Below are 20,978 nucleotides of genomic sequence, written 5' to 3'. Positions count from 1 at the left end.
GCCACAAAGCCCTTTAAAAAATGTTAAGTCCTGTTAGTATAAATCTAGAAATAATTTGATACATGTCTCCATTACAGGCTAGAAGAATAAAGAGTCACCATCTGCCTTTCCACAAAATAATATTAATGGGGCTAACACCATGGATTTAAATGGAGGCAGCTCCTAAAATTAGGGAAATAGAAGGCACAAAACTCACTCCATCAGAAGTTTATTGATTTTTCAATTAACGTTGAAGGTTTGCTCCCCCAAATTTTGCTTACTGGCTCAGAAATGAAGTGTGCCGGTAGATAATAATTGACATGAATTGCTATATTCCATGTATCGCCCTCAGTGTCAAAATGACTGATAATGAGCAACTCCTAGTTGTTTACACACTCTTCAACTAAAGTAGCATCATTAGAAGAGATAAAGATTGCACAGCATGAAATTCGTGTGCATTTTTAATGATTCCAGCTTAAAACAAACTACAAAAAATCTATTTCTAGGCGAATTTAATTTAAACATAATAAAGAGGATTATTTACTTAAGAAGGACCAGGCATTTTTTTCAAATGCAATTTAATTAAGTACAATTTTAAAAACTGGTTCAAGATTGCCAAGCTCTTAGCCTTCTGACATTTTAGGGTGCTTATAATGAAAAAGTGAAGAGCACCCTTACCGTTACACTGATATCTGTGCCCAGAAATTATTTGCTAACTTAGCTTCTTCTTGTATTTCCATCCATTATTGAATACACATCTTCAGGGTACTGAGTTCATCCATTAAGAATACCAGTAAGAAGAAATACCATTAAGCTTGACTTTTAATCACCACCTTAGAATTCAACACCTAGTATTTAGCAACTTGTACTAGCTGTCTATGTGCATGTCTTAGGTAAACAGCATTGCAAAACAAACCTGGAAACCATTTCTCTAGTTTTTGGAAAAGTTAATAACTTCCAAAATACTTATTTACATAGGGAATATTTTATTGATACATTCCAAGCACCTGAAACGTCACCTGGTAAATAGTGGGGCTCTCAATAAATATTTATTGAATGTTGGTTAAATGAGTAGACGTTCTATTTTTCTCACCAAGATTTCAATCATTTCAGCAAATGTGAGTGCTTACCCAGTGCTCAGTAATGTGCGAGGTCCTAGGAAAAGTAGACTGAAGCAGAAGAGCCAGAGACCCAGTTCACCACTTTAGCTTGTGACCCAGTAAGACAGGATGAAAAGAATTGAAAAGAAACCCAGGCTGTGAGTAAGCACTGTGTGGTCATAGAAGAGAAAGCTTACTGACTGCCTGGGGAGCCGGGACGGGATCTCCAAGAGGATAGGCTCTTGATCTGGACCTCTTGCAAGCCACATACTGAAGAATAAATGAAACTTCAAGAATCAATGATGACTCTGTTTACTTTTTGCTTCAATAGTCAATCCTCATCGTTCTTTAAGAAGCTAGATCACATCATATTGAAATTTCACCTGGGCTGTTTCACTCTATTCATCATTTATTGGGATAGACCTTCAAATGAACGAAGCGTATTAATTGTCCAGCACTGCCTGTGATCGATGTCAGGCCTCCATCCACATGGGAGATGCCACAACCCGTGTCCTAGAGGATTCCCACTCTAGTGTATCATTGGAGCCCTGAACAAGTGCACGCCCCTTCACCTGGGCTGGGGGCTGGAAGGCCTTCCCTCCCACAGGAAAGCACTTGGAAACTGAGATCTGATAAGTAGAGACAAACAGGGAAAACGGGAGGGGTAGAAAGGAGGGAAAGACATTCCAGGAAGAGGGAAGGGCATGTATGAAACCACCCACTCCCAATAGGATCCAAAGACCAATTTCTTGGGAGCCTTTCAAATGAATGGCTTCAAGAATGAGTGGAAAACTGGTTTTCCTGTCACTCCTCCTCCACTCCGCCTTCTCCCCAGCCCCTTCCATGCAGCCTGCACTGACAGGCAGCCAGGGACACGGGCTGTCAGTTTTCCGGTATTCTCCTCCCACTGACCCTGAATCTGCAAGCCACAGGTTTCTTGGAACTGCAAATATTGTTTGAACTCCAGCTAAAACTGGCCATGTGTTTTGAGTCACATTATGCAAGCATATTTATACCATCTGTTTATGACACTTACAGGTGGACACTATGATTCATTACACATACAGCTCACTAAAGATAGAAGCTTGGAAAATCCTGGGCCCTGGGGAGTCGCTGGGTATGGGCCAGGATGCAGAAGGAGAAGGTAATAGGGACCTTTTCTTCAGTTTTATGGCTTTTCACATAAAATCCTTACCTTGGTGAAAATGGTTTTGAGGGCATTTCATAAAATGGATTTGGTAGATAAGGATGGAGAAAAGGAAGTGAAAAAATAGGTGCTACCATGACCAGTTGTGGAAGAGTTCCCTCTTCTGCAGGGTGTGTGCGTGTGTGTATACGTGTGCACAAGTGTTAAGGAATCGGAAAATATTTGCTAACTATGGAGTCAGAAAGAAGTCATCTGGTGTCAGCAGGAGGGATTCCATTCTAAAACAATTCCTTCTTTCTCCTAAGTAATGTTTCTATATGATTTGGACTTTTTAGGTTGTGTTCCTTATCTTCATATACAAGTCATTCCTTGGTTTTTTAGTTTTTGTTTTGTTTTGTTTTTTCAATCTTTCAGGATGCTTTGCGACAGTATACATGGACCTAAGATCAAGCTACAAGATTTATCCATTCTTTTGCTTTCAGAAACCATTCCCCAATCCATAAATTAGGAATATTACCCCCACAAGCTAAGGCTGGTACCACTGCATTCTCTCTGTTTTAGTCAAATGTGCAAACTTTTAACAGCATCATAAATAATAATAGCTTTTAAAGTCATTTCAATAAGCAAGTATCTCAAAGTCAAGCTGTCCGATCGGGACCCTTCCCCTTGGGGTAGTAGAAACATCCAAAAGAGTCAAGGAAGAAGGAAGTCACTGCTGTATTCAATTAGTTGAGAAACCATCAAAGTAAATAAGGCAATACCTTTAAGAACATACAAAAAGGGAGGCAGTGAAGTAGAACAGATTAAAAGAAAAAGGAGAAGTCTGTTTTAGCTACCAAGTGACCCCAGGGGTGAAGAATAATTTCTTCTTCAGGACAATTTTAGTAAAGGTCTCCTAGCAAGATGGCTCAGTGGAGACGATTCCTTTTCATGTCTGTGGGGAACTGATGAAGTTTTCAGGAAACACAGGCAGTGTAATTTCAAACAAAGTACAGTAGGTCAGTTAGAGAGAGCAAATTTAGAAGTCTTTTGTCACCTCCTAGAATACTAATGGTTTTGAAAAGTCCCAGTGGTCATGAGGTAAGTAAGCCATTTGCATCTTAGGAATCAGATGCAGTGCAGAGAAAAATCTCATTAACTCTATGCCAACTCAAGATGGCTTTCACGGAATTCTCAACCTTCTTAAACTGACAGCTGATAATGCTCGTCTTACAAAATTATTTTTAGCTCTAACATGGTCAACAACTATTTATTGAATCCTGCTATGTGCCAGGATTCATGTCAGGCTGAAGAAATATCTGGATACATGAGATCTCTGACTTTAAGAGTCAGAGTAAGAAAAATGTCATTGGATATTTATATAGTTATTAATACAAAACCATAGAAGTATGAATGCAGTGATGTAGAATCTCTAAGGGGAATAACTCTACCTGGAAGAAGCAACATCTAAGACATCAACTGCTGGAACATAAATCTCAATGAGAGGTCCAGTGGATACGCTATGGGTGCTCCCTCAGTCAGGGCACACGTACCTGTGAAGTCGGTCATTGCACTCATTCCCGCAGAGCTGAGTGAGAGCCTCAGAATCCATCTTAACACAATTGACCACCGCTGACAGCTAAGAGCTGGTACAGAACCTACTTGCAAATCTGGCTCTTTACAAATGTAAGGCATTGTTACTAGATAGCTTTAAGAGCAAGTGCCCACCTACATTGCCCATTGCTAAAGGGTATAAGTTATCCAGATTATTTAAAGGGCACAGGACCAGGAATCAGATGATCCAAACGCTGGCTAGCTTTGTGATTGTGACTAAACCTTTTACATAAGAGCTTCTTTCCTCATCAGAAATGGCAGAAAATTCCCTCCCTGAGAAGTTTCTGGAAGTGTTAACTATAGAATTGTTACATATGTGGGTACTTTGAAAACTGAAGTGCTAAGCCAACACAAAATGTGAGCTTTTGTGACAATGTTTATTATATTCTTTATATTATGGTTTTAACTAATCTTTCCATAGTATTCTGGGATTTCTCCCCTGCATGCCTCCCAGCCCCCACCTTGCAAAATCCAGGATAAATACGTTCAGATGAAAATCAAAGTCATCCTTAAAAGGGAGAAGAAGTTTTAAAATGTGAAAGAAGGAAGAGATGGAGAGTTCCAGTGTAATAGTGTAGTGGTTGGGAGCAAAGGCTAGGGACCAGATTACGTGGGTTTAAATCTTGCATCTGCCACCAGCTGTGTGACCTTGGACAAATTGCTCAATCTCTCTGGCCTCAGCTTCCTCGTCTGTAAAATGAGGTTAACAGAAACTGTTTCACAATAATGTGAAACGTGAAGGAAATAATTCGTAAACTGTGTAAAGCTTACAGAACAGTGCCCATAGATAGCACATAATAAATATGAAATAGGTTTTTATTAATTAAATAGAAATTCACTGAGCAGAATGTGTTATATGCCAGATCCTTAGCAGCATGTAACGGCTTCCCCGACTCCCACCAAACCCCAGATTTGTTCAGTTTGGGATGAACATATTACTATGCTGAAGCCAATAATAGTCTGTGTTTCTCACCTAGAAAGTTTTCCAGCTATGGGGAAAAGATCAAGACTGTGTACAAAGTCTATGATCTTAAAGCTGCCTTAATGTTGTGTTAAAAAGATGTCAACTTTCCTTTCCTTCTTTACTTCTCTTCTTCTCCCCTTCCTTCCCTGATGCCTCCTTCCTGCCCTCCCTCCTTCCTTCCAACAATACTTTTTGAGAGTTCATTGTACATTAGATGCTATGCTAGAAATTTCAAAAGTTTGTGTTATGGTGGATCCGTCAGAAATATATGTAACTTTGATATAGCCCATAAATCCAGTGAGTATTTAGAAGGCAGTTTAAATCATCCTGTAAAGGAGATGAAATTGATTCATTGAAATAAAACATTAAAGGTTAGTTTCCTAAATTCTAGGATCTTTAAAATAGGGGTCTCCAAACTTGTTTGAATATTCACCTTTACAAAAAAAAATTTTGAGGGTTAATCTCCAATATAGGTTGAATATTAGTTTATAAATTACTCAGAAGGACTACTGTAACAATAAATATTATTTATTAAAAGACACTAACAATGGAACATTTAAACAAATGATAGAATAAATAGGTGCTCAGGTATTTTTTCTTATACCTTTGTGGATTGCCCTGTGCAGACTACTGTACTCACGCCTCACGTAGAGGACATCTTCTTTGGGTTTTATATAGGTTAAAAAAAAAACAAAACATGTAGAAGAAAATGTATCACTATAGAAGAGAAATGTTTTATTTGAATAAAGCCAGCATCTTGTGACATAACTGCCAACGTTTATTCTCTGTAAAGCCAAATAGGACTTTGCTGGAAGTAAAATATGCAACAAAAATTCCTCAAAAGAATGCAGCATATTTTGAGAGGCATTGCCTTTTAATTAAGAGCTGCTACATGAACTCAGCAGTAGGGCATAATGGTTAAACTCAAAGTCTCTGGAGCCACCTTTCTTGGATTCAGATTCTGTCCTCGACCACTCCCTAGTAATGTGTTCTCAGACAGGTCACTGAGGCTTTTGTGTGCCTCAGTTTCTTCATTTGTAACAGGTAGGATGATAGGATGCCTGTATGGTAAGTGGTTGTGAGGAGTAGATAACTCCCTGGCACATACTATGTGTCCCAGGATTAGTTATTATTATTAACTTTAATAAAGACAGCATTAAAAGCTAAGCTTTCTTGGCTTCATTTTTGAGTAAGTTGTTAAACTGCGTTACAACCATCAGAAGCCAAAGCAGTCTTCTTGAAGTGAGTTTAATCCTTAATCCGAGGATTAGCAGATCAAAGGTGATTTACCCAGCTTCCCAGAGAAACAGAAGAGGAAAGAAAAACCAGACCCCCATTTGTACTGTGCCCCATGAATCTGTCACTTCTGTAGGATTTATTTTAACTTCGCACAGAATTCTTTCCCAACAGGAAGAGATTTGTACAGGGGATCTGAGTCAGTGGTCCTGTCCTCCCTCCCTCACCTGTCTGTATCTGTAGGGTTTTATCAGAAAGAATCTCAAAGGTGAATTTTATGGGTAAATGTTGGCAGAAACATGTATCAAGGTATGAAAGGCATGGCCCGCCTAAAGGAAGAAACTGAACAGTGTATGTTTGTGTTCAAGAATCCTAAGCTGGTACTCAATGAATTTTTTATTTTATTATTTTATTTTGTATTAGTTCATTTGTCTGTCTGCTTGTTTAACTAGGCTTCACACCCTAGTTAAACTGGGCCCACCACAGGGCTTGAACTTATGACCCTGAGATCAAGGGGTGAGCTGAGATCAAGAGTCAGATGCTCAACTGACTGAGTCACACAGGTGCCCCTTAATGATTTTTTAAATTGGACTTGCTCATTAAGGCCATCTCTTTTTACCCTTGCTGAATTCGAATGGAATGGAATGGGATGGAATGGAATGGAATGGAATGGAATGGAATGGAATGGAATGGAATGGAATGGCATGGCATGGGGGGGGAGGGAGAAATTGTTACTGAGTACCTATTAAGTGCCAGGTACTGTGCTAGATCCTATATGTATATTCATTCTCTTTCAATGATTACCACAATTTGGTGGTGGAAGGCATCATCATCCTTATATTGCACATGAGGAAACTGAAGCTCTGAAGATTTAAGTAAATTTCTCAAGTTTACAAAGGTATTAGGAGGCACAGCCAGGATTCATTGTCTAGAATCCCAGATGTGCCAGAATGTAGGCCACCACACATACTTGTCTCAGTGCCTCCCATGGGAAACTCACCAGGATCCTGAACAGTTCTAGGAGGCCAGGTTCCTAGAGTGATCATCCCACTGACTATTCTCTAGAAGGATCTCTCTAAATAAATGCAAACCTTTGAGCTCTCAGGGACCCCAAATGTAAGCACAAACTGAATCCTAAAGGCAAAATATATATAATATACTCTTTGGATAATGGTTTTATCAAGTTAGTCCTTCCTCGGTCCTATAGTATTACACTTAATAAATTACTCATTTTCATGGGAATCATGACTGAAGAATATTACCTCAAAATATGGGATCTAAGAATGTAAGGAGGGGCATGGTATTCTGGGACTTTCCAGCCTTCACAGTTGTCTGAGTTCCCAGATTACTTTTTGCTATGCCTCTTCCACTCACTGCTTGCAATTAATTGAAGTCACACATGTTGCAAAAATGTCTTTCCAGAGAGTCCCAGTTTGAGGAACTATCATTGTTGTCCACAACTCACTTCAAATTCAATTGTTTAAGTCTTAAACTGCATTTTTCCAGAGGATTCATGTTCTCAATTTAGAGACCAAAAATTCTCTGATCTAGAATATAGCTGAAATTTATTCAGTATCATCCTGGTAAAATGTAAATAATAGATTTGAATAAGAAATGTTCATTTTTTTGTCATTAGTAAAATTATAATAAATATAATAATAATAATTGCAACCTTGTACCAGGCTCAGTATTTAACATAATCTCATAAAAATCTATCAAGGTATCATATCCCATTTTTATAAATGAGAAATCCTTCCTGAGCCAGATTAAGTAATTAACCTAAAGATACATAATTAGTAAATCATCCAGATTTGAGCTCAAATCTGGTATATATTTGGTATTGTGGTTACTCAGTCTCTCTGGATTTTGATTAATAAAATACAGGTGTCAGAAACAGGATACTCAATTTTGCTAATATGCTTTGGGCAAGTTCTTTGACTTCCCTAGACTTAATTACTTCACTAATAAGTTTAGCAGTTTGGACAATTGGTATTTATTTATTTATTTATTTATTTATTTACGTTTGTCCATTTATTTTGAGAGAGAGACAGCATGAGCCGGGAGGGGCAGAGAGAGAGGAGAGAGAGAAGCCCAAGCAAGCTCTGCACTGTCAGCGCAGAGTCTGATGCTGGGCTTGAACCCATGAAGCTGTGAGATCTTGACCTGAGCCCAAACAGAGTCAGACGCTTAACTGACTGAGCCACCCAGGTGCCCTGGTCTTTATTTCTTTAATGTTTATTTATTTATTTTGAGAAAGAGAGAGAGGGAGAGAACATGAGTGAGGGAGGAGCAGTGAGAGAGGGAGAGAGAGAGAGAGAGAGAGAGAGAGAGAGAGAGAGAGAGAGACTCCTAAGCAGCCTCCTGCTGTGAGCACAGAGCCCATAGGGGGGCTTGATCCCATGAACCAAACTGTGAGATCATAACCTGAACTGAAATCAAGAGCTGGATGCTTAACCAACTAAGCCGCTCAGGTGCCCCTGGACAATTGGTCTTTAAATTCTAGGCCAACTAAGCCCCCCTGGTGATAAATTTCTCATCATTTATACCAGCAGCCCTATACCATTGCTCCATGGCTACATTTTTTAGAAAGTTTCTTTTTCCTAGTCAATCAAAAGACATCTCTCAATGATTTCTAAACATTTTTATCCTAGAATCATACAGAATAAGTCTACATGCCCTTCTCCATCCATTCATCTAATCGGTAAGTATGTAGTATCATACCAGCATTAGAGAACCCAAAGATGTTGCATTAAATGGATGGAAATGAAATGAAACAATTAGAATTAAGTATTTATTTAATATAGGTACATTCTGTTTGGAATGTATTAGTTATGATATGTTAGGCTATGCTGAAGTAGAAATAAAGGCTGACATGTCAGTGGCTTAATATGAAGAAAGCTTATTTTTCACCCAAAAGTAAAGTCTAATGAAGAGTGGGGATATTTCTAGGCAGCTCTCCTCCAAGTGATGAACCAGGAACCAAGATGCTTCCAGCTTATAGTTTGGCCAAGTTCTATCCTTCATTTCCAACTGTATGGACAGAAATATATTGAGAATGGAAAATCATGCCAATTGTTTTATGGCTAGGGTTGTAAATCACTTATATCACCTCGGCCCACATTTCCCTGGCTAGAACTCCGTCACATTGTTCAACAGACATACAATGCTGACTGGGAAAGGTGTTCTTCCAGTATCTCCAGAAATCAAGCTGTTTGATGAACAAATTGCATTATGTTTCCTATAGGAACTGAAGGGAGTTTACATCGTAGACTTGCAAACAAATTAAGATTTGACAAATGGGTAGGAGTTTTATAGGTGATAAATCTGATGGAAGTGCTTAGGACAGAAAAGAAATTGCTGAGCAAAGAGCCAGACAGAGCCAAAGATACAGAAAGAACATGGCATGTCCAGGCACCAGCATTTATCACATAAATACTTATTGGGTCCGTACCATGTGCCCATCGTTTCCCTAGGTGCTGTAATTATTTTGGTAGTGTTGTTTAAAGTAGATGCCTTAGTAAAAGTTTCCCCCCAAAAAAGTTCCTGAGACAGATGTTTTAGTGGATATAGTTTATTTAGAAAGCAATGTCAAAAAGAAAATGTGATGGACACGGGAAAGCAACATAGAAAAAGAAAATAAACTGCCAGTTTGCATTGTCTAGTAGGCCCTGATACAGGCAACTGTGGCTCGGGCCTGAGAGTCATTACTGGCAGCTTATGAAATGTGTCTCATAACTGCTCTAAGAGGATTGGAAGTGGTGCACAAGATATATCCAACACCATCCATCTCCAGTGCCATCCACCTCTTATACTTGGGTCTTCCATTAGTCAATCCATTGCAAAGCCCCCTCTAAAGTAGAAGCCAGTTATTAAAAGTGGATTAGTGGAACCAGCCTCCGTCCCTGCTACTTTAACTCTCCTGAATCACATACTTCAAATGTATTCTCTTACTCTTACACTGTGCTGGGGACTGTATGTTTGGGTCCCCCCCCCCCAAAATTCCTACATTGAAGCCTTAAGCCCCAACATGATGGTATTTGGAGATAGAGATTTTAGCAGGTAATTAAGGGCAAGACCACATGAACACACAGTAGGAAGGATGCCACCTGCAAGTCAGGAAGAGAGCTCTCACAAGGAACCAAGTGGGCTAACACCTTAATCTTGGACTTCCAGTTTCCAGAACTTTGAGAAGTAAATTTCTGCCATTTAAGCAACCAGTCTATGGTGTTTTGTCATGGGTACCTGAGAGGACTAATGCACTATTTAATATTGTTTCCATCCTTAGCCAGCACTTTGGCTGGTCTAGTAGTCTTTCCTGTGGTCTAGGCTGCTTACCTAGAAAGATGGCCTGCACCTTCAATCCTGAGGGTTTTGGACTCATTGTTGTTATACTTGCCCAGTCATCGCTTTCAGTGTGTAGAGAACAAGCAGGACATTTCCAAGTAATTCCCTGGCTATACTTCAACTTATAGCAGCAACCCTAGCTCCTCATGGCGATAATGATCAATTACCAACACTAGTACTGTAATCATTCCTTGTTTGCTGGCCCACAAATATTAAGAATCCGGAGTGACAAAGTGGTAGTCCTAGCTCCAAATAGAGTGGAACGCTTCCTGTGGAGGTAAACTCTTTAGGAAAATAGGGTCTTGGGTCCAGCAGAGCTTAAGAACAAATTTTACAGGTTGGTAAACCTGTAAAACCACTCAGAGAATGATGATCAGTGTGCGTAATTTTCTGTAAACCTCTTGCTTCCTGAATCCATGTATTCTATGCACTGGGGACCCAGCACCATCTTTTAACCATTGGCTCAGTACATTTAAAATCTTAGGGTCAATATTATTTATGTAACATATTACTTGAGTTTTTAATAGACCTTTCCACTATTAGGCCACTTACTTCCCAATGACTGGGTATATAATAATTCAAGTAGATCTCATGGTTATAATGATATTTCAGGCATTCTATAAGGCTCCAAATTGTGGGTGCTACTTACAGTATTGAAGAGATATAAGGCAACCCATATGCTTCCATTTAACAACTCCAGCAAAGAAGAATCATCAAAAGAGGTTTGATGTAATCAACCAATCAGTAAGACACTGGCTGGATTCATTGAGTTAAAATACCATTAAAAAGGCTCAGCATTGGTCTATGACGCTTGCAGATACAGAGGTATCCAGATCAGCCTTTGGGAAAGGCATCTCATGTTATTGAGTCTGTGCATATAGACTTTATCTCTGCCACCACAGCCACTTAATTCATGAGCCCATTGTGTCATCCCCAAGCAGAAAACGGAGCTAGCTGTCATCTTCTCCAATTATTATTAGGTGTCTCCTCTTTGGTTTATGCTCTTCTCATAGTTTGAGTCTACTACCAGAGGTCTATTTGTATGAATCTATGAATCTTATGAAGACTTCCTTTTTGCCCATCTTCTTATCTTACTCATTCTATGTTGATGACCAATAGGCAAGCTATTTTCTAATAGCTATGAATTAATACATATCCATACTTCAAGCCATTTCTCCATCCATACAAAGTAAACAAACCAAGCATTTTACTCAATCTCATTTAGGAATACCCATGACTGGGTCTATGGTGTGGCAGCTGTCCTTTTAAAGTATTGTCCATATAACATACCAACACCAAAATATTCATTAATATGTCAGTACTCTGAATCATTGTGGAGTTTATTTCTCATCCGCTGGTTCTGGCTCACATGTCTCCTATGGGAGTATTTATATTTCTGGCTATTCATGATCTCAAGGTGCAACTACACAAAAGTATCCAATGCAGTGTAATACAAAGAGGAATCTTTATGATTTAGAAAGCTCTAGGCAATGCTTCAGCTACTCTATAGCCCAATGTTCCATCTTCTTTTTTTTTTTAATTTTTTTAACGTTTATTTATTTTTGAGGCAGAGAGAGACAGAGCATGAACGGGGGAGGGGCAGAGAGAGAGGGAGACACAGAATCTGAAACAGGCTCCAGGCTCTGAGCGGTCAGCACAGAGCCCGACACGGGGCTCGAACTCATGGACCACGAGATCATGACCTGAGCCCAAGTCAGATGCTCAACCGACTGAGCCACCCAGGCGCCCCTTTAGACCAATGTTCCTTCTACCCATACTTCATCACAATCTACCACATGTGATAATCTTAATAATTATGATGCTACTGCATGCCAAATATTATCACCACCCACTTCCCACAAGTAATTAGAGTTTTAATTCTTTCTTATCTATGAGTGATTCAACTTCAAAATCTCATCACAGGGGTTTGCTTTATAAGAACTTTCTTAGTAACTACTAAGTCTTTCATATTTCTTTGAAAATAAATCCTCATTCAAAGACTTACATAAAAATAGTCTTTTTGGGAAGTAATCTCATGTATCAAGAATTATGGAAAGAAGGACCAAAAAAGGAAAAGAGAAAAATAAATTAACATGAATTGTTGCACTGGCCATTGGCACAGGTGGAACAATCTGAAACCTTCATGACTGGCAGTGGAAGAGGCTTATAAAATATCTCTCTGAAATTTTGGCACAGGCTTCTATCCCCTGTACATCAAGGTAGTTCCATGTGTATGAATATCCCACACTTTGGGGCTACATCCCTGATAATGGGAGGCTTTCTCAGGGAGCCCCATGTTTTGATGACAGATATGCCCCAGGGAAGGAAGAGCTATGTGGCTTGAGCACAAGGTGAGGCACTTTCTGGATGCACCTGAGTGAAACTAGTCAAGTTCTATATAAAACTGGTCATGGTAACACCTCTGAAATAAGAGGTGAAGGTTGAGGAGATCTGACATAGTACACAAGTATCTGATGCATTGTAATGTGAAAACGATTGAGAAAAATTAGGATTGACACATAGAGAACTGATCCCAAGGATATTTCTATGAGATGAAAATTATTTCACCTTTTACCCTTTAGCAGGTGTCATTGAAGGATTTTGAGCATGGAAAAACTGTGCTCATATCTGAATGTTAAAACAATAAAGACAAGTTTGTAGGCAGTGTGAGCAGTGCTGGAACCAGAGGTATAAAGACAAACAAATAAGACTTCTCAGCAAAGAAGTGAGATTTGATGATAGTCAAAATCTGGACAGTAAGAATTCAGATGGAATGCCCACTTAAAAGCTATTTTGGGGGAAGAGTCAGTGGACTGGGTTTGGGTTGACCAAGAAGAGTATAGGAGAGAGGAATCTAGGATTACTCTGAGGTGAGCTTCTGGGTGATTTAATTGTGTCATACACAAGTTAGAAACATATGCTAGGAAAAGTTGGATGGTATAGGTGAAACTGGAAATATGGGGTTCACTTTGGGTACATAGAGGTTAAAGAATGGGTTGGAAATTTGGATGTGTATATTCAAGGTAACTGGGAATATTAGTGTGGAATTCAAGAGAGAGACTTGGGCTAGAGTGGGATTCACAGCTTACAGGTGGAATTCCGAGGAAACTAAAAACAACAGCTTCAGAAAGATTATGACTCATCATGGGGTTCCCTCAAGGGTAGTTCTCGGCAGCTGTAAGGGAAAAGGGAAAAGATTGAAATTGAAGCAACAAGTCCATGACACTAGAAAAAAATGGCCTAGGATTCTTGGGATCATAGTTGTTGGTTTCCCCCCTTGATTCTATAGTTGGAGTTGCTAGAATCGATGGTAGGCATCATGGCTGAACGAGTACCTCATTTGGAGGAAATTGTTTTCCCAGGGGTCAAAACAGTTCTTCCCACTTAGACTGTCCATAAATAACAGCAGCTAACCACTTTTTAAAAACTGAAGTGTAGTTGACATACAATATTACATTAGTTTCAGGTAAACAACATAGTGATTCTGTAAGTCTATAGGTTATGCTATGCTCACCACAAACATAGCTACCATCTGTCAGCACACAACACTATTGTAATACCATTGAGTATATTCCCTATGCTGCACCTTTTATCCTTGTGAGAATATATCAGGTATTGTTTGAGTCTAGAGCTCCCCCAAAATGATACTGCTTGCTATGGATGGGTTATAGTTAGATTAAACATATGTCCTGGCTTGCCCAGTAGAATCTCAGTTTCTGCCTAATGTACTAATCCTAGTGTTATTATTAATATGCCCAATTCAACTCTCAGAAGCATCCATATCTGCATGATAAATTATACGATCCTCCTAATTATCAATGTGATGGAATATTGATCTCCTTAAGAATGCTAACCAGCTTAGCATAGTTGAAAACCTCGAACAAGTTTCCTCTGGCCTTAACCATTTGCTTCACTGTGCCCGGTGAATATCACAATTCTGTATCTGTGTTAAGATGTGGAAAAGGCGGAGAATCTGGACGACTTGTGTGGTGTTATTATCTCAACTCTAGAGGTAAGGATATACGTTAAGTGGCACAACCATGATCAAACAAGAGGAGAGAAGATAACAATGCCAGATCTCTCTAAAGTGTCCACACTGATTTCCAAGCATCTTCTATAAAAAGGACATTCTGTTAATTCAGGCTATGCTCAGTGATGCCAATCACAGACTCATTCTGTTTGTGGTAAACTTATTTTGTGATGGCGACGTCACAAGGTCACCTTTTAAGAGGATATCAAAAAGAGAAATTGTTTTTGGAAGCCATTTTGCCATTTGAGGCCCAACCAAATATTTCAGGGAGTCTTAAAACCAGTGAACTAGAACCTGATACAGGGTATAATTTATTCTGTATACCATTTTCGTTTATGTGGTTCAAGATTTTGAATCTTCAAATAACATTGAAATATAGCCTTCTTGTCAAGCATAGTCTTAAAGTCATCTGACTTAGGAGGTTTATAAAAAGTAGCTGAAAAATATAATTTGGTAAGAACTTAGACTTCTCTCTGTTGTACCTGGTCACACATGAGTTTTTCCTAAGCATTTACCTATACATTTCAGTTCCTAAAACTAGTTATGACATTCAGCCAGAATATTTCCCTTTGCAAAGTACAAATTCAACTGGAACTAAGTCTGTGAAGAGACAGTTAGTTAAATAAATATGTTTATGTAAAGAACTTTTCTACCCTAACTTATTCAAGGTCACTCAGTTATTAAATGGCAGATCAGGGAATCGAAGCCAGGTTTAGATGATTTCAAAAGACCAGGGCTTTGAAATGGTGTTCATAGCTGTCTCCAATGATTTAGTCACTCACCCTTATGACAGTTCTCTTCATATGTCTTTCCGTTAGTGAAAACAGGTACATACTAATGTAGGTCTTTTGCAAAAACAAAGTGGTGTAACTCAGACTTTCAAAAGCAATCTGTAATCTGTCTAGGATACACTTCAAATAAATGGAATGGATAGCTAGAATTCGAGCCTGGCTCTCTTGACCCACATACCAAGTGCTTTTCACTCTCTACCTTATTTTAACTGTATAAAACCTCAATTTGAGTCCCACATCAATTACTCCCTGGGCAGGCAACTTTGGGTACGTCAACTCACTTCTCTGATGCTCAGATATCTTTTCTTAAAATAGGGACATCTAATTTCCTCCTAAGGCTTTAGAAAGACCAAAGGGTAGAAGGAACATCTGGATACCAGAGTTTTATTTTCCTGTTCCTGACGTGAAACATTTGAAAGTCAAGTAAGTAGAGGCTGATTGTCTAGCAAAATGGAAAGAGCATGACCCCTGGGGATTTTCAGATCCAGGTCCAAGTTCTTGTTTTTGCCTTCCTAGCTTCACAACCTTACCCAAGTCCCTTATTTTCTGAGTCTCGGTTTCTTCGCCTGCAAAACTGGCGCACACAATAAATGCTGCTCCAGGATCTACCCGTTATTACTTTTAGAAAAATGAAATGGCTATACACAGGTTTTAATTACATTCAGGATATTTGTTTCAAGAGACATTTAGTATATACTCAGTACAGGCATATTTGCTTTCTTGAGAGTGACTAAATTTCATTAAAAAAATTTTTTTAATGTTTATTTTTGAAGGACAGAGGGACAGAGCATGAGTGGGGGAGGGGCAGAGAGAGAGGGAGACACAGATTCCAAAATGAGCTCCAGGCTCTGAGCTGTCAGCACAGAGCCCGACATGGGGCTTGAACTCACAAACTGCGAGATCATGACCTGAGCTGAAGTCGGATGCTTAACGGACTGAGCCACCCAGGTGCCCCTAAATTTCAGTTTTTAACTGCAAATCCCACTTTATGTTACAGACAGCCATATCAAATTGAGTTTAAAAAGAGGTCATTTATGTCCTTCTCAGTTAAAAACAAAACACGCCCAAACCTGAAATCCAAGCAGATGATAGACCTAAGAGAGAAAAGATCTGTATGAAAATGAAAGCTTTGCGCGGCTGTAAAAGTATGGGGAGAAACACAGAGGCTTTGATTGCTGTGTGAAGGACAGGCTGCTGGTATTGTTTCCTTGTTCAAAGCAGTCCATTCGGGCCACCTGGGGAGGCATGAGGCCTTGGAGGAGCCCAGCAAGCCGCAGAAATGACTCAGGTGCTGTGAAAGATCGCAGAGTAACGTGCTGATGTGAATTAGCTTCTTCCCCAGGCCCCATTAAGAAGGCCACCCACGGCCAAGTTCAAGCATTAAAATATATATTTGCCTTCCCGGTTTTGTGTTATTTGATTCTCAAACATTCCTTCTTGAAAATTCTGTAAATACAGCAGCAGCCAGGATTCATACCTTGCGATCACTTTCCCAAACTACTTTGGAGGGGGACCTGTCATATCCCACCCATGAGACCTCCTGCTGAGACGCTGACCAAAAAACAGATTGCTTCACACATCAGCAGCCCAGAGTTATTTTGGGTCTGCTACTTACCAGCAATGTGGCCTTGTATGGGTCACTTAAACTTTCTGGGTTTCTGTTTTCTTATCTATAAATCTATGAGGCTAGGCTGAATGTCAAATATCTGCCAGACCCCTCCTGTCCCCATTTTCTCTGATACAACATATGAACTGATAACAAGGATTCCCAAACGAAAACAAATTCAATGTTGCATCCAATTTGGAATGCACTGACGTGATGTGACTAGATTTAGCCTATCTGTGGAGAAGGGGAAAAAAAAAAAAAACACACCAGAGTTTACTGGCAGCCTGGGTGAGTCAAAAGGCCAAGCTATTTTTGGTAAAGACCACTAAACTGGTTCGGGCATTTATATGCATTTTCTCAGCAAAAGGACACAAGCATCCTGCTCAAATTCCAGGGAAAGACCTACCTACACTTTGGTGCAATTCAGTAGTAAAATAAATGTACTTAGCTGAATAAGGACAACACACACTGAATGCTGGCTTTGTAGCATTATTTGTTAGGCTTCTCAGTCTGCTGGTTGGTAAGGTCATCAAGTGACCTAGTTATATGGTAGGATGCATAGCTTCAGTAGGGAATAAATAAGCATTTTTAGACTCTTTTAATTTTTTTCTTTTTGCCCACATTGAATTAATAACTTGTTGCCTTGCAAAGACATCTGTGGCCAGTGCTAGGAGATATAATGACCATTATTTGAATTTGGAAGGCAACTTTGCAAACTAAAGTCTTTCTAGTGCATGTTGATAATGCTAATAAATAATAGTACTTCCTATTCATCCTCGACATGGCTGTCATAATAAAACCAATGAAACCTAATTCCATAATAAAACCAATGAAAATGATTTCACATGTGAAGCAATCAGCATAGAGGCTAACACATATACATACGCATATACGTATACACATATATGCACTAAATCAACAGTAGTATTATTAGTCAATTGCTAAAGTAGACTTACAATTATACAAAGTATACTTTGTATCTTTTGTATTAGATCACGTGACAACTTACCCTTCAAAGCCTGGAAATTCACGTATTCTTATCCCTTCTCTATTTTGCTACTTAGGGTCTGTTTTTGCCACTTGACATTCATTTTGCCACTTTTCAGGTAAAAAAGTTAATCCGATTTACCCTTAACCCCACTAAATATGAACCTCTGAAGATGTAGGGCCTGGGTGAAGCCATCTTCCAACCACACGGGGACTGAGAAGTGGAGACAACATCGAGAAAGCAGATGGAAGAAATGTAAAAGGAGAAGACAGGCTATTATGGCATCATTTACACTATAGAATGAGGTTATGGTACCCTTTAGGCTCTTGATCCAACCTAAAACCTTACTCTCCAAATGCTCAGTTATTCGTTTTGGTCGATCCAGCTTGAAATAGGTCTTATGCCATCTGCAAAAGAACAACTCCTATCAGACACTTGTTAAAAATGCAGTTCCCTTGACTTAATGAGTCATTCTTCAGTAGTGGAGCTGAGGGATTCTGAATCTCTAACCAGGACCCCAAGTGCTTCTCCTATAAAACCGGTGTTATGGACTGAATTGTGCCCCATCCTCCCCAGGACCTGTGCCGAAGTCCTAACCCCACTACCTCAGAAGGTGACTGTATTTGGAGATAGAGTATTTAAAGAAGCTATTTTAGGTGCAAATTAGATATTAGGGTGGGTCCTAGTCCCTTGTGACTGGTGTCTTTATGACAAGAGGAGATTGGACACAGACATGCATGGAGGGAAGACCGGGTAATGGATGACACAGGGAGAAGATGGCCGTCTACAAGCCCATGAGGGGCGTCAGGAGAAGTTAACCCTAACCTTGACCTGGGACTGGAGGAAATAAATTTCTGTTGTCTTAAGCCACCCAGTATGTGGTCTATGACATGGCAGCCCTAGGAAACACGTATAATCACTTGGGGAAACATCAGTTCTGGGACAACTCATCCTATGCTAACATCTGTTTTGCAACCTTCCAGGCAAGCAATCCTGCAGCCTTTCTTTTCCCTGCAGAGGGAATCCATAAAGTTCCAGCATGGCCCGGTCCAAACTGGAACTACTCTCTCTGTGCAAAAGTCATCTTTACTTTATGCTGAAATTTATGTCATGATAATTAAGGTTCATAATGATGAATCTAAAGTGGTTTCAGAACAGTCAAAGACAACAGTTTACTCACTGAAATCCTAACATTACGTATTCTCTTTACAGTATAATATTTGATATGTATATTCTAGAATTTAATTTAGGACATTTGACAAATATTATTTGGTTATAACTAGCACTTTCAATGCACTGATCATTCTGGATAAAAGGTAGTTGATCATAGTTTCTAAAGCAGAATGAGATTAAAATGTTATATGTGAAGTTTTCCTCCCCTAGGGATTTTGAACTTCTGAAGTGTAATCACCAAATGATGATAAAATCTCAATAGGTTTAGCTTCCCAGTCCCTTTTGAGGACAGATCTTTTAGTCTGAGAAGAAACATTCCTTGCATACAGATTTCTATCTGCACATCACATGCAGATAAACTTAGAGGCAACACTCCCGTTAGGAATTAATATTTTTACTGTTTTATTTAAAACAGTTCTACCAACTCTTTTACTGAAATAATGAGTATTTTGGACAGGTGCTATCCAATGGAGTTGTAGAAACTGATTACCTGTATAAGTGACCCCCCAAAACCTTTCCATTTTAGAGACGATATTTCTCACATTAAAGCAGACCCTGACAGGCTTAAGTTTAACAAAGGTCCTTTCACTTCCGCTGACTGTATTGAAACTCATATTAATAGTGATAATAAAGTAACAACAATAATAATAACTAACATTTACTGACTGCTTACTGTGATTCTAGTAGAAGGCTTTAAATATATTGCCTCATTTAACATAATTGTCAACCGACAGAGGCTGTATTTACTATTTGCACTTTACAGATGAAACTCAAAGAAGTTTAATGACTCAAAATCATGCACGTCAGTAAGTAGCAGAACCAAGTTTGAGCCCAGCTGACACACAATGTTACATTAGTTTCAGGGGTACAACTTAGTGATCCCACAAGTCTATAGGCTCTGCTGTGATCACCACAAGCGTAGCTATCACCTGTCACCATACAACGCTATCATCATATTATTGACTGTATTTCCTGTGCTGTGCCTTTTATTCCCGTGACTTATTAGCAACCTTTTTTTTTAATGTTTATTTATTTTTGAGAGAGACAGAGACAAAGTGTGAGGGGGGCAGGGGCAGAGAGAGAGGGAGACACAGAATCCAAAGCAGCCCCCGGCCTCTGAGCGGTCGCTCAACACAGGGCTCAGACTCATGAACCGTGAGATCATGACCTGAACCGACATCAGACGCCTAATGGACTGAGCCACCTAGGCGCCCCTCCCATGACTTATTTATTCCACAGTTGGAAGCCTGTATCTCTCAGTCTCTTTCACCCATTTTGCCCATCCCTCTCCCCTCCCCTTTCCAAACTCTGGCAACCCTCACTTTGCAGATCCAAGTTTCTTACCAAGTTTGATTTGTCTTTAAAATCCTGCTCTCAATTACTGTGTTCGTTCCATAAGGAGAAAACATAGTCCGAGGAAAGAAAAAAATCATCCTCTAGGCAACATCTGTAAAACATCTGTAAAACAGGGATATTAACACCTGCCCCTTGAGAGTATGGTAAAGATTAAGTATAAATGTAATTTACCTCAGTAGCCAGCCATAGTTCTTGGCAGATATTTCATAAGTGCTTTATAAATGTCAATTTCCTCTCTTTCAGCAATTGTTGCCATGTATTTCCAGGACACTAAACTGGGTCACACCAAAAAACCTGTACCAAGTGGAAGGCATAGTTGCTCCTGCCTTTCTAGAGTTTATATCCAAATATAAATTCAAAAGACTGTGAAAGGAACAGGTTACAAAATACTCTATTTCAATGAGTGCTTCGTGTGGGCATTTTGTAGCCAGACTCCGCTGGACTGGCATCCTGTCTCCACAATTGTCTATCCATCATCTGTAAACTCGTGGGCCAGTTACTTTCCCTCTCAAGATCCTTATCCATAGAATGAGGATCTACTTCATGGGGTTGACATGAGGCTTTTAAAGGTTATTCCTTATTGGTGTTCATTTGGACTAAGGAGGGTTGTGAGAAATTTGATTACTCATTGATGAGGTCATTCCGTCCTCACAATGACTTGGTGAGATGTG

At 39.4% G+C, this 20,978-nt stretch overlaps 1 long non-coding RNA gene across 1 annotated transcript; it reads right to left on the bottom strand.

The window, feature by feature from the left end:
- Nucleotides 1-17,955: 17,955 nt before the first annotated feature.
- On the bottom strand, nucleotides 17,956-20,891 carry LOC132664830 (uncharacterized). Its single transcript, XR_009603868.2, has 3 exons — nucleotides 20,479-20,891; nucleotides 20,296-20,409; nucleotides 17,956-18,185 (listed from the first exon to the last, which is right to left on the bottom strand). It is a non-coding gene; the product is annotated as an uncharacterized LOC132664830 (long non-coding RNA).
- Nucleotides 20,892-20,978: the final 87 nt, after the last annotated feature.

The sequence above is a fragment of the Panthera onca genome, chromosome F2 (assembly GCF_046562875.1).
Source record: "Panthera onca isolate mPanOnc1 chromosome F2, mPanOnc1 haplotype 2, whole genome shotgun sequence".
Taxonomy (NCBI): domain Eukaryota; kingdom Metazoa; phylum Chordata; class Mammalia; order Carnivora; family Felidae; genus Panthera; species Panthera onca.
The sequence above is the reverse complement of the archived record's forward strand: the minus strand, read 5'-3'. Positions and strand labels throughout refer to the sequence as shown.